The sequence below is a fragment of the Delphinapterus leucas genome, unplaced genomic scaffold (genome assembly GCF_059928025.1).
Source record: "Delphinapterus leucas isolate spDelLeu-1000000601 "Yukka" unplaced genomic scaffold, BTC_Dleu_Yukka2 spDelLeu_asBTCV2_sq60, whole genome shotgun sequence".
Taxonomy (NCBI): Eukaryota; Metazoa; Chordata; class Mammalia; order Artiodactyla; family Monodontidae; genus Delphinapterus; species Delphinapterus leucas.
This window is the reverse complement of record NW_028322269.1, coordinates 578,555-591,225: the sequence shown is the minus strand read 5'-3', so window position 1 is coordinate 591,225 and position 12,671 is coordinate 578,555. Positions and strand designations below refer to the sequence as shown.

Here is a 12,671-nt window from a genome sequence, read left to right as displayed (position 1 = left end):
TGCCAATATCAATATTCTGTGTGGATGACAGTAGAGATCTCCTTCTACAGTCTTGATGCTGTCACTACAGGAAAGAAATTCTTATCATGGAAAGTTTAAAGGAAGCTGAAATCAATGAAGGGGGAAAGTGAAACAACATAAGATTAGAAAACTAGGGTCTTGTGGGCCATTTCAAAGAGTATAGATTTTAATGTACATATAAGAGAAAGTTATTAAACCATTTTGCTCAAGTATGATATTTTCTGAAATAGAACTTTTTTGAAAATCATAAAAGTTTCTCTATGGAGAGTAAGTTGCAGGTGTGCAGAAGTTGAAGAAGTGATATTGGAAGGGTACTTCAGTAAGTCCAGATTAGATATGAAACTGAATAGGGTTAGATTGATGATAGTGAAGACTGCAAATGAAAATAGATTGGCTTATCATTTGGAGGTAGAATTTAATATAGTAGGAAATTGAATAATTATGCAATTATATTTTTATTATTAGTCAATTATTCTTATGATAATGTTATTATCATCCTATATTCCTATTGATTAATAACTTGAGGAAAATCAACGTTTTAAGCAAAAGGACTATAGATGAAGTTATGATCCTAAATATAATTGTTTCCATTTCTACATGGAGTAGTGGCTTCCAGTTGTGAAGATCCAAGCCAAAAAAAAAAGGGAATTTTACACTATAAGAAGAATCTTAGAACAAGAAAGCAAAGAAAAGAGAAGTGGATACACTAGAAGGAAGCATAAGATAATCAAGATGTCCTATTCATGATTTACCTTCTCCATTCTAAGTTATCTCTTCACAACATAACATTAATCTCACCTAGAATCAGAACTTGACTCATATCCACAGTAATAGTAAAAAGATATTTTTCTTAAAGATAGCTGTGATATAGCCAAACTGGCACTTTATTTAGCATCAGAATATTTATATTAAATTCTCCTTGCCTTAACAGCTCTTAAACTCGACATATTTTATTTTTCTGGCAGTAAGTGTTTGTCTCTTTCCTATGTAGAATATCTAGCATAATTATCAGTAAGAGAAATACTAGAGAGACCACTCTTTTCAAATGGACATTCAAAGAAAACCAGAGAAAAATTCCAAAATATCTAGTTTTAATTGAGTATGCATCACATGATGATGGATTTTTTTAACATTACCAAGAAATTATTATGGATTTGTCTTTAACTTTAAGCCTCTTTATTTTGATATCATCCAAAAGAAGTTTGGAAATTCTCACTTGTTTTTTTTTTTCCTTAATATATTATTGACTTCATTGACTTTTTTTCCATCACAGCAGTTGCATTGCATTTTAATCATTTTCTTTTAAATTAATTAATTTATTTTTTAATTGACATATGGTTGATTTACAAGTACACAATTCAAAGTTCAACCCAGCCTACTATAAAATAAAATAAAATGGATAAGATTTAGTTTGAGCAAGAGTTAATCATGAAGACTGTGAAAGGCTTCTGTGTCCTTTTCAGGCTGCATCTATGTCTCTTTGACTCTGGAAGGACTGGGAAAGTACTTGTATGGCCTGAGGATTTTAGTTACTGGATTAATTTAAAAGTTATTCTAGAAGAACTCCTCCTTCACACACATGAGATAACCATCCTGGTACCTTCAGGAAGCCTTCTGCTGGATCATACCAAGATTCCCTTCAATGTGGAGATCATCCAACTTCCAGTAACTAAAGAAGCTTTCATGGAAGAATTTGATACTGGTCTCTATACAATTTCTTTTGAAGTGCCGAAACTTTCATGGTGGGACGTGCAAGAAAAACTAACAAAAATGATCATCAGTTTATTAACATCAGACAAATGAGTATGTGACAGTGCTATCACAAACAAGGAGTTACTCAACAGGCTACAGGCAGCTAAGTTTGATATCTGTATTGATGACCCTTTAAGCTTTTGTGGGGAATCAGTGGCTGAACTCCTCAATATCCCATTTATATATTCTTTTTGGTTTTCTTATGGGAATGTCATTGAGAGATTGTGTGCTGAGCATCTTATACCTTCTTCATATGTTCCTGGCATCACATCAGTACTGACAGACAACGTGACTTTTATACAGAAGCTGAAGAATTGGTTTTTCTATGCAATGAGTGAAATGTTATATTCATATGATATATTTCTGGAATGGGATAAGTATTACAGCAAGGTTTTAGGTAAGAGGAATGTGCATGTAATGATTCTAATTTCATATGTAAAATGTAAATATTTATCTGACTGTATGAAAACTTACAAAAAAGTGTTTTTAAGAGAGAACCCAAGCTCCTCTTGCTTAACTGTATTGAATGAAAAAATAATAATTTTTTCTTTCTTTTCTCTTTTTTTTTCTTTTTTTCCTTTTTTTCTCTTTTTTGTTTTGTTTTATATGATTGAGTACTGACAATATATCAAAGAAGCAATATTCTATATATCTATGCATAAATCCTGACCGATGCCCCTAGGTTTTTTTGAAGTAACTGGAAAACCCAAATCTGACACTGTGCTTAATTTCCATAACCTTGGACTACTCTCTTGTTTACTTCTGGTACACAGCCTGTTTTCTTTCTGATTAACAGCTGTTTCTCAGGCTTTCTGTTTGCATTCTATCAGGGCTTGGTTAGTTGGTTGCAGAGCTTGGCATGTGGTGAGCATGAAACTAGAAAATAAATAAATAAATGTAGCTTCATTTCATCTGCTCTTGTTTTCAAAAGGAGAAAAAAGGAATATTTTTCCCTAAAGGACCATGTTTCTAAACTTTTAAGCTATTATTTTATTGTTGCTGTTGTTCTATTTTAAATTGCATTAGAGGTCAACTAGTGAGCTTTTACTCTGAGCACAAAGTTTTTCTCTGTTTAAGCAAGTCTGTTTAGCCCCTTTGTTTTTCCTTTTGATTTTTTTTATTTGAAAAGAATTCATTTATTTGTGTCATGGATGATTTTTGCATAAGACATTATTTATTTTTGAGGAAGCCCTACCCTACTTACATTATTTAGATTTCTTGAGATATAATTAACATGTAACATTGCATTCATTTCAGGGATCTACAAAAATTAATCAATAGTCAGTCTACAAAAAACTGGAAAATTGTATTCGAGCCAACGTGAGGATTATAATCCAGGAGACAATTTTTCATAAAGCTCTGAGGAATGTTCTCCCCATTAGAAGTCAAAGCACCGTTGTACAAGTTTTTGAGCCAAAATGTTATACATCAAAGTAATATACTGACAGTTTACATAGGTCGAGAAGGCGAGTAGTGGGTTACTGTGATCCCTTAAGGGATTAAGGAAGGAATTTTATCTCCTAAGGAGCTACCTTGCTGGCACCAGGAGGAAATTGGTTTTTTTGTTGTGGTGGTGGTGGTGGTTGAGTAGGCACTCTTGTGTCTTCTAAGGGGACCTAGTTAATGTAGAATGCAGATACACTAAAGGGGGGGGTGGGGTAGTGGCTCAAATGGAAGAGAAAATTTTATGTTAAATTTTTCTTGTCCTGCCTTAAAATCATTTCCTTTTATCACAGGTATACAACATAATGGTTTTATATTTGTACATATTGAACACCATAAGAACTTGTTAACACTCATCACTGAATGTAGTTTTTTTTATTTTGAGATGAGAACTTTTAAGATCTACTCTCTTAGCACATTTCGTATATACAATACAGTATTATTAACTATAGTCACCATGCTGTATATCACAGCCACAGGACTGACTTATTTTATAACTGCAATTTCGTACCCTTTCACCACCTTCACCTACCTATTGTGCCCATCTTCCAGCCCCGGCATCTGGCAACCACCAATCTGTTCTCTGGTTCTATGAGTTCATTTTATTTTTTGTTTTGTTTTCTTTTTAGATTCCACATTTAAGTGATATCAAATAGGATTTGTCTTTCTCTGTCTGACCTAATTCACTTACCATGATTTCCTCAAGTTCCATCTGTTGAGGCAAATGACAGGTTGTCCTTTTTTCTCATGACTTAATAATATTCCATGGTATATATAATCATATTTTCTTTATCCATTCACCCATTGAAAAACATGCAGATTGCTTCCATAGTTTGGCTACTGTATAATGCTCCAAACTTGCAGTGAACATGGAGTGCCATAGTAGTTTTATTTTTAATTTTTTGAGGAATCTCCAAACTGTTTTCCATAGTTTTACACAAATTACATTCCCACCAACAGTGCACAAAGGCTCCCCTTTCTCCAGATCCTCCCCAGCATTTGTTATCTCTTGTCTTTTCATGATAGCCATGCTAATAGGTGTGAGGTGATATCTCACCGTGGTTTTAATTTGCATTTCCCTGATGATTAGCAATGGTGAGCACATTTTTATATATTTGCTACCTATTTGAATAGCTTCTTTGGAAAAATGTCTATTCAGGTCCTTTGCTCAATTTTTAATTGAATTATTATTATTTTTTGTACTGAATTGTATGAATTCCTTAGAGATTTTGGATGGCAACCCTGTATCCAATATATGGTTTGAGAATAATGTCTCTTATTTCATAGGTCGCATTCTCATTTTGTTGATCATTTCTTTTGCTGTGCATAGTCATTTTAGTTTGAAGTAGTCCCACTTATTTATTTTTAATTTTGTTTTTTATGCTTTTGTGTCATATTTTAAAAATCATTGTCAAGACCTCTGTCAAGAAAATTTTCTGTCATGTTTTCTTCTAGAAATTTTTTGGTTTCAGGTCTTACATTGACATCTTTAATCTATTTCCAGCTAATTTTTGTGGAGCAAGATTGGAGTCTAGTTTCATTCCTTTGCACATGAATATCCATTTTTTTCAGCAAGAATTGTTTAAAACTGTCATTTTCCATTGAGTTGTTTTGGCTCCTTTGTGAAATATTAGTTGATCAAATATGCATGGGTTTATTTCTGGGCTCTTGATTCTGTTCCATTGGTCCATGTGTCTGTTTTTATGCCTGTACCAAATTGTTTTGACTACTATTGCTTTATAATCTTGCTTGAAATCAGAAACTGTGATGCCTGCATATTGGTCTTTTTTCTCAGGATTTCTTTGGTTATTTGGGGTCTTTTTCAGTTTCATGTGAATTTTAAAATTGTTTTCTTTGTTACTGTTTTTGACAGAAATATCTCTAGTAATGCATCATTACTAAAAAATTAGTTTATTCCTGAAAAATTAAAATTTTCCTTTATAGTTGTGATCTCTTGTTTTATAACTGCTTCCCTTTTCCTTTTATCGACTATCTGTTCTAAATGGATACAGGATTTCTTTGGGGATTAATGATTTTCTAAAATTTAATAGTGGTGATTGTTTCACAACATTATAAATATACCAAAAACTACACTGTAATTTATTTAAAAGGAAGACTTGATTGTATTTAAAATATATCTCAATGAAACTTTTATGAAAGGGTATGAGAGTGAAACATTTCACAAAGAGAATAATATTATACTCATGGCTGACACCAATAAGGCAGTGAAATGGGATACATACTGAGTATGAAACTGGATTTTGAATACCTTTGGCATTACCAGAATCAAAACCTAAATTAATGAGATTTTCTTGTGATCTTATGCAGATAGATCTTCCTGGCAGTTCAAAATCGCTTACATTTTCTAATCAAACTTTAACACACTTAGAACATCAAGGAGATTATTCAAAAAGCCATGTGGTGAGAAACCAGATAGCAATGGTTTCCTCCTATTAGTGATATAGAGCACATATTTCGAAAGGACACCAAAATGCTGGGTAAGGTCCCTTACACCACAGTAATTGAATAGAATTCAGAAAGGAGGCTCTGGTTCAAAATTAAGAAAAATAATTTAATCAGAGTCAATAATTTTATTTCTTATTCTGTTAATATTCACTTGGTCGCCACTTCAGTTGAAAGGTACCCCTTTTGTAGTGTTTGTCCGCTAAATATGTCAAAATAACAACTAATACATCACCAGATTATTATGAAGTGCTATATCTTCACCAAAGAGGACAAGATCTTGTGAAACAGGAACTATAATTATGGATAGCAAAGGAGATAATCACTTTTAAATATTTATTAAAAGATTTCAGTCCTGATAGGATATAGTTAGTTGTGGCAGCAAACTCCCAAACACCAGAAAAAAAAAAGATGGATCAATTACAAAAGCTCATTTTTAAAGATATCAAATTCTTTTGGAGCAATGAGGATGAGATAAATTGGAATTCCAGAAGAGGAGGAGACTCTACCATAGTAGGCTGGGATCACTGGCTGAATTTCTTGCTCATTGCTCAGAGCACGTGCTGATTCTGAGCATGGAGTAGGGCTCAGACTTAGCTCAAGCTGAAAGAGTCTGTTGACAGAGAAAGCAGCAGGCTTTTGACTTTGTTCCATACTTAAATCTGTGTCTGATTCTTCATAATCTCACTATTGTGTACTCTTGCAGGGAAAAGGCAATAGTTACATGGGACCAATACTGGTTCTTTAAAGATTTTTCTTAGAAAATTTGATGGTAAAACATTTCCCATCTCATATATCATTTTTTCCCCCTCTATCATTCTTTATTTTTATTCAGGAAAACCTACCACATTATGTGAGATTATGGGGAAAGCTGAAATGTGGTTGATTCGAACTTACCGAGATTTTGAATTTCTTCACCCTTACTACCTAATTTTGAATTTGTTGGAGGACTGCACTGCAAGCCTGCAAAGCCCCTGCTAAAGATAATTAAATGTATTTATTATTGCCTCTTTGAGTGTTTACCTCTTGGAATGATTTCTAGTTTATTATTTTTAGTATTTGATCTTCAATCTGAAAACTTGGACATAGGAATTAATGGGAATTATCCACTTGGAGTATTATAATACCATAGTATTAATAACATTATCATGGTAATCATTAATGATGTTCACCAAATATGCCAGATATTTGACAACAATAAAATCCCTAGCCCCTGAGTTTGGTGCAAATTGTTCAATACTCTCCAGGCAATGAGTATGAGCTGAAGTGTCATGTATCACTTCCAGGTCCAACACTTAACTGTCAGGTGCACTTACTCCAGAGTTCTCTTTTCTGTAATGTCAATGGGGTGTGTTCCAGAGTGGCTACTCTGTCAACCTGAATCCTAGTTAAACAATATATGTAACAGTTGCAGCTCACTAGATGGACATATGGCATGGGAAAGAAATAAGCTGTTGTTTTAAGCCACTGAGATTTTGGAATTGCATGTTATTTAGCATAATCTTGTCTAAGACATGGACAATAGTGGGGAAATTATAATACTTTGATAAAAGATCTAATAGAAATGAGATGGCCCAGTAAAATTCTGGCAGAAATTCAGTAATGATGACCTGTTTGATTTGAAAAGAGGAGAGAAATTAGACTGGAGACATGATCGGAGGATAGGTTATGAAAAAACAAAGGGACAATGCTAAGTATTCTTCACTTCAAATTTAAGGTTGTTGAGGATCAACATATAATTTGTAAGCAGTAATGTGATATAGCGTCCCCTTTCATAAATTTTGACTATTGAATTGTTTGGAATGGAGCAAGATTTAAAGCAGGGAAATGGGCTGAGATACAGTTGCAATAGTTCCTGAAAGTCATTATAAGGATCCAAACTTCAATATGATAGCAATTTTGAATATAAATGGAGAGATTTAGGAAGTATTTACAAAGAAAGTCAATAGGATTTTCTGATAGGCTGAGGGTGGAGATTAAAAGAGAGAGTGCCAGAATTAATCCTTGGCTTTTGTTTCTTTGTATATGTCAGCCCTTTACTTATGTATTATTATTATTTTTTTATATGGGCAATTTAGTAGTGAATATTGTCATTTACAAAGGTGAAGTAAATGGGAGCAGTTGTGAGGGAAAATGATCGTTTCATATATGGGTATGCTGAATAAGATACAATGCAGTGTCTAGCAAGTAGCTATAAAATACATTGTTTCAATCTCAGAGGACAGGTCTAGCAGTATTTGTGGGGTTTATTTTTAAACTAATTGACTATTTTTAGAGGCATTTATATTCACAGCAAAGCTGAGCACAAAATACAGAGGGTCCCCACCTATTTCTAGCCCCCTCCCATACACAGCTTCCCTCACCATCAATATCCCACATTCCTGCAGTACATTTGTTACACTTTATGAACCAACATCCACATGAATATCAACAAATGTCCATGGTTTACAGTAAGATTTACTCTGTGTGTTGTACATTCCATCTTTTGATAAACGTATAATGACATGTTACCTACCCTTATACTCTCATACAGACTCTCCACTCTCCTAAAAATCCTCTGTGCTCCACTTCTTCATCCTTCCCTGCCCCTAAATCTTTAGAAATCACTATTTTTACTTCCTCCATAGTTTTGCCTTTTCCATAAGAAGTGGTTTTAAATTAGGGATGTCAAGGAATAAGAAGACATGACTTTGTATTGGCTGTTTATTGTAAACATTACACCACCCAGAGTTAAAAAACAGAAATTGGGGTGGAACAGGAGACTATAATCCAAATGTCTAAGGCTTGTGTGAACAGGTGTTGCACCTGTCACCCTGACAGTTGGCATTAGAGAACATGAGTAGTTGACAGTACAGAGTAAAGACATAAAGATAAGGATATTTTTTAAAAGCAGAGAAAATGAAACAGTTGGAAATGTCAGTCAAAAGAAAGCAGGACACATATTAAGACTCTGTCTGGACCCTGTTTGATGTAGGTAGGGTAGAACGATTGAGCATACTTAAAGGATTATAGGGCAAGACCTGAGTTTCAGGTAAGGTCAGGAAATATATGGAATACTCATTGAAGAGGTTGAGAATTTGGGGGAATTTTTAAATCATGTAACAGAAATTTTTACTTTATCCTGTTATATGAATATGTACATTAATATTTTGACAAGTTAAATGATATTGGATATCCATTCTACTTTGTTCTAAGCCATTGTTTCTGCTCAGAAAGTAATCACTTAAATATTCTGAGCCTTTTTTATTTTATTTCATAATTTTTGATAAAAGGTCTATGCCCTGTTGGGATAGTGTGAGACTTACTTATAAGTATATTTGCTATATTTAATAATTCAGAAATATTCAGAATTCTCCTATTGCCTTATTATTGACCCAGTAACACACATACATATATATATAATGTGTGTTTGTGTGAATTTGTGCATTTATTTATTTTACCAACTATATGTCACCAAGGATCTAACTGATTTCTTTTGTATGAACTTTAAGGATGTCCAGAAAGTGTAAGAGCTTTGAAGTATTTCCAATGGATCTTATTTCCCCTGTCTCCACCCATCAGAAAACACTAGGGCCCTGGGGACACTACAAAAGCACAATCACATCTCTGCAGTTCAATAATGACATGCTCTCACACTCATGAAAAAAAAATGATTCCTAAGTTTATGACAGCTGTAAGGGGGTTCTTTAATATAGCAAGAATTTTCATAGCATTTAATTGTTTGGATAATTCACATGATTAATTTTGGTATTAGAATATTTCCAGAAGATTTTCAATGGTATCCCTAACTATAAAAAGCGGATACTATGGACCTCCCTCGTGGTCCAGTGGTAAAGAATCCGCCTTAAAGGTGCAGGGGACGCGGGTTTGATCCTGGTCAGGGAACTAAGATCCCACATGCCGCAGGGCAACTAAACCTGCGCACCACAACTACTGACCTGCGCGCCTCAACTAGAGAGCCTGCTGTGCAGCACACTACAGAGCCCATGCACTCTGGAGCCCACGTGCCACAACTAGAGAGAGAAAACCCACACACCATAACTAGAGAGAAGCCCGCATGCCCCAACGAAGAGCCCGCGTACTGCAAGGAAAGATCCTGCATGCCTCAATGAAGATCCCACGTGCTGCCACTAAGACCTAATGCAGCCAAAAATAAAATTAAATAAATAAATCTTTAAAAAAACAAAGCATATACTAAAGTACACTGTATCTACGTTTACATACAAATACGAGTCGATGTGAATGATCAAATTAACACATAAAGAGAGTGACAAGTAAAGTAGTCGTGAGGTTTGAGGCTCTGATAGAAAGGAATATGATGGGAGAAAGTGTAAAACTTGAACATTTCCACAAACAATAACCACATTTGTGTTCTGTTTCTGAGTTAGAGTATGTATAATGACAGATGATATATAAGTGCGAGCCCTTTGTTAACTACATTTGTGCCTTAATCCCTATGCAGAGCTCTCTGGTAAATTAGCCTGGATCATTTGGTTAAACTCAAAGTGTACACAGCTGCTTCTACCCTTGAGCCAAAATCATATCAATGTCAGGCAACTATGTCAAATTAATCAGATCAATGTAAACATTAAAAGGAAAAAGCAGTATTGAAGACCCATCTTTGGAACAGGGTCTTTTCTTCTTAAACTTTTAGCCCCATCTACTGAAGAAGTAGAGGGAGAGTCACAGTTAATCATGTATGTGTGTTCTTATAACACTCTGCACAACAATCCTCTAAGGAATGTGACCCAACTAGGGATCTGCAGTAAGACTCAGACTTTCATCTTTTCCCTGTAAGGAAGATGTAGGAAAAGGTTGGAGAGAGGAGTGAAAAATTTCCCTCCAAATAAAAGTAATAAACTTATTTACCTCCTTCACACTAGTCACACTATTCATATTAACAATTCCAATTATAATAACAATTACAATTATAAACTCAAGTATTTACAAAAGTAATATATATCCATCCTGTGTAAAACAACAATCTCATATGCTTTTATCACCAGCCTAATTCCAACAATAATACTTATCCACACAGGACAAGAACTACTTATCTCAAACTGACATTGAATCACAATCTAAACCTTAAAATTATCACTTCAAAATATATTATTACTCAATAATGTTTGTGTCAGTAGCACTATTTGTCACATGATCTATTATAGAATTTTCAATATGATACATGTATTCAGATTCCATTACAACATGAAAAAGGTGTCAATTTGATTTTGAATGCCAAAATGTAAGTTTGTGGAATTATGGAATTTGGGGTTTTCTTTTTTTAATTTCAGAGCCTCAGAATGTATTAATCATTCTCGCAATTCATTCCATATGATAATCAGCCCATAGCTGACATCTCTTTTGATTTATTTTCTTACATTTTTTTTCTTTATCTTCTTTTTTTTCATTACCCCACAACCAGTAGGCACCCAGTCAAATGCATTTAATATTTATCATCTCACTTCAATTTACACAGATACTGTGGATCTTCAAACTATATATAGTATTGATTTGAGTTTTATAATTACATAAATTGTTTTATACTATAATTCACATTTTCTTTTTCTTATTACTCTATGATTTTTTTCAAATATATCCAAGTTTCTATTTGTAAATCCATTTAATTCATTGTGAGAGTTGCAGAGTTTTGGTTTATGTATTTATCACATTTTATTTATTCCTCACAAAGGATAATTAGGTGTCCCCATCTCCATCCTACAACGGAGAATATTAGGAGGAAAATTTGCAAAGCTAGGCATATATTTGAGATCTATATCCAATAGTGGGATTAAATTATAGTATGATGGGTTATTGGCATATTTAATTGTGTTGTACATTTAATTTCACTGAATATCTCTACAAATGTGTTGTTTCATCAGGAGTGCATAGGTGGTCACATCTTCCACATTTTATCTACACCTTGATACTATTCTATTTGTCAGTTTCAAAGAGGTAAAGTGATATTACATTGCTGAATTTTATTTGTATTCTCTGTAATAGCAAAGCTGAACATCTTTTCAGAAACTTATTATTCTTATTTTCCCTCTTTGAAACTCATATACTTAGTACATTATTTTGGATATTCTAACATTTTTGCAAGAAATACAAATTCTTTCCATAGCATAGAATATTTAGGTATTAATCCTTGATCTAGCCATTGCAAATATCTTCTCCTATGGCTTCATGTATTTGTTAATATTACCTCTAATTTCCTTTTTTAAGCATAAACTGCCAAATTTGATGTAATCAAATCCATCCTTTAATACCTTATGATTTGTACTTTTCAAAGTCTCATTTAAAATATTTGTATCTTTTCTGAGGTTAAAGAGACATTCTCTTATATTTTATTTTTAAATGTATAATATTATAGTTAAACATGATATATTTAATGCATTCAGATTTTTCTATTAATATATGCTAGGAGGTAAATATTCATCTCCCTGTTTTGTCTGAATAATGAATGTATTGTTATACTACTACCTGATAAACAATTCACTCAGTATGAATTTTTCTCACTGATTGTCCCAGTGAATTGTGATACCATTTTTAGCATAAACGGGACTATCACATACTCATGTCTCTCTTTCTGTCCTAACTACATTATTCTATGGTTCACTTAGTCTGTTAGCAATTCAGTAGCCTTCATTTTGTATTCTCCATTATTATCTGATGAAGTAGTCTCCAGTATTTCCTTTGCTTTTTCAAAGTTCATTCATTATTGATGAAAATGTAATTTTTATATAAATTTTAAAATATGTGCCAATTTATCAAGAAAAATGCCATAAATGAAAAGAAATTTAAAGAGATTGATAGCTTTACATATTAAGTCAATCCACGTAAAATATAGTGTGATGTTTAATTTTATGTGTCAACTTGCCTGGGCCAGGCACCCAGCTATTTAGCCAAACATCATTCTGGAAGTTTCTGTGAGGGCATTTTTGGATGACATTAACATTTAAATATGTGGACCTTGAGTAAACAAATTGCTCTCT

General features: G+C 33.4%; 1 pseudogene; it reads left to right on the top strand.

Annotated features, from left to right (window-relative positions):
* Window positions 1-1,258: 1,258 nt before the first annotated feature.
* Window positions 1,259-2,757, top strand: LOC149743897 (UDP-glucuronosyltransferase 2C1 pseudogene; annotated as a pseudogene).
* Window positions 2,758-12,671: the final 9,914 nt, after the last annotated feature.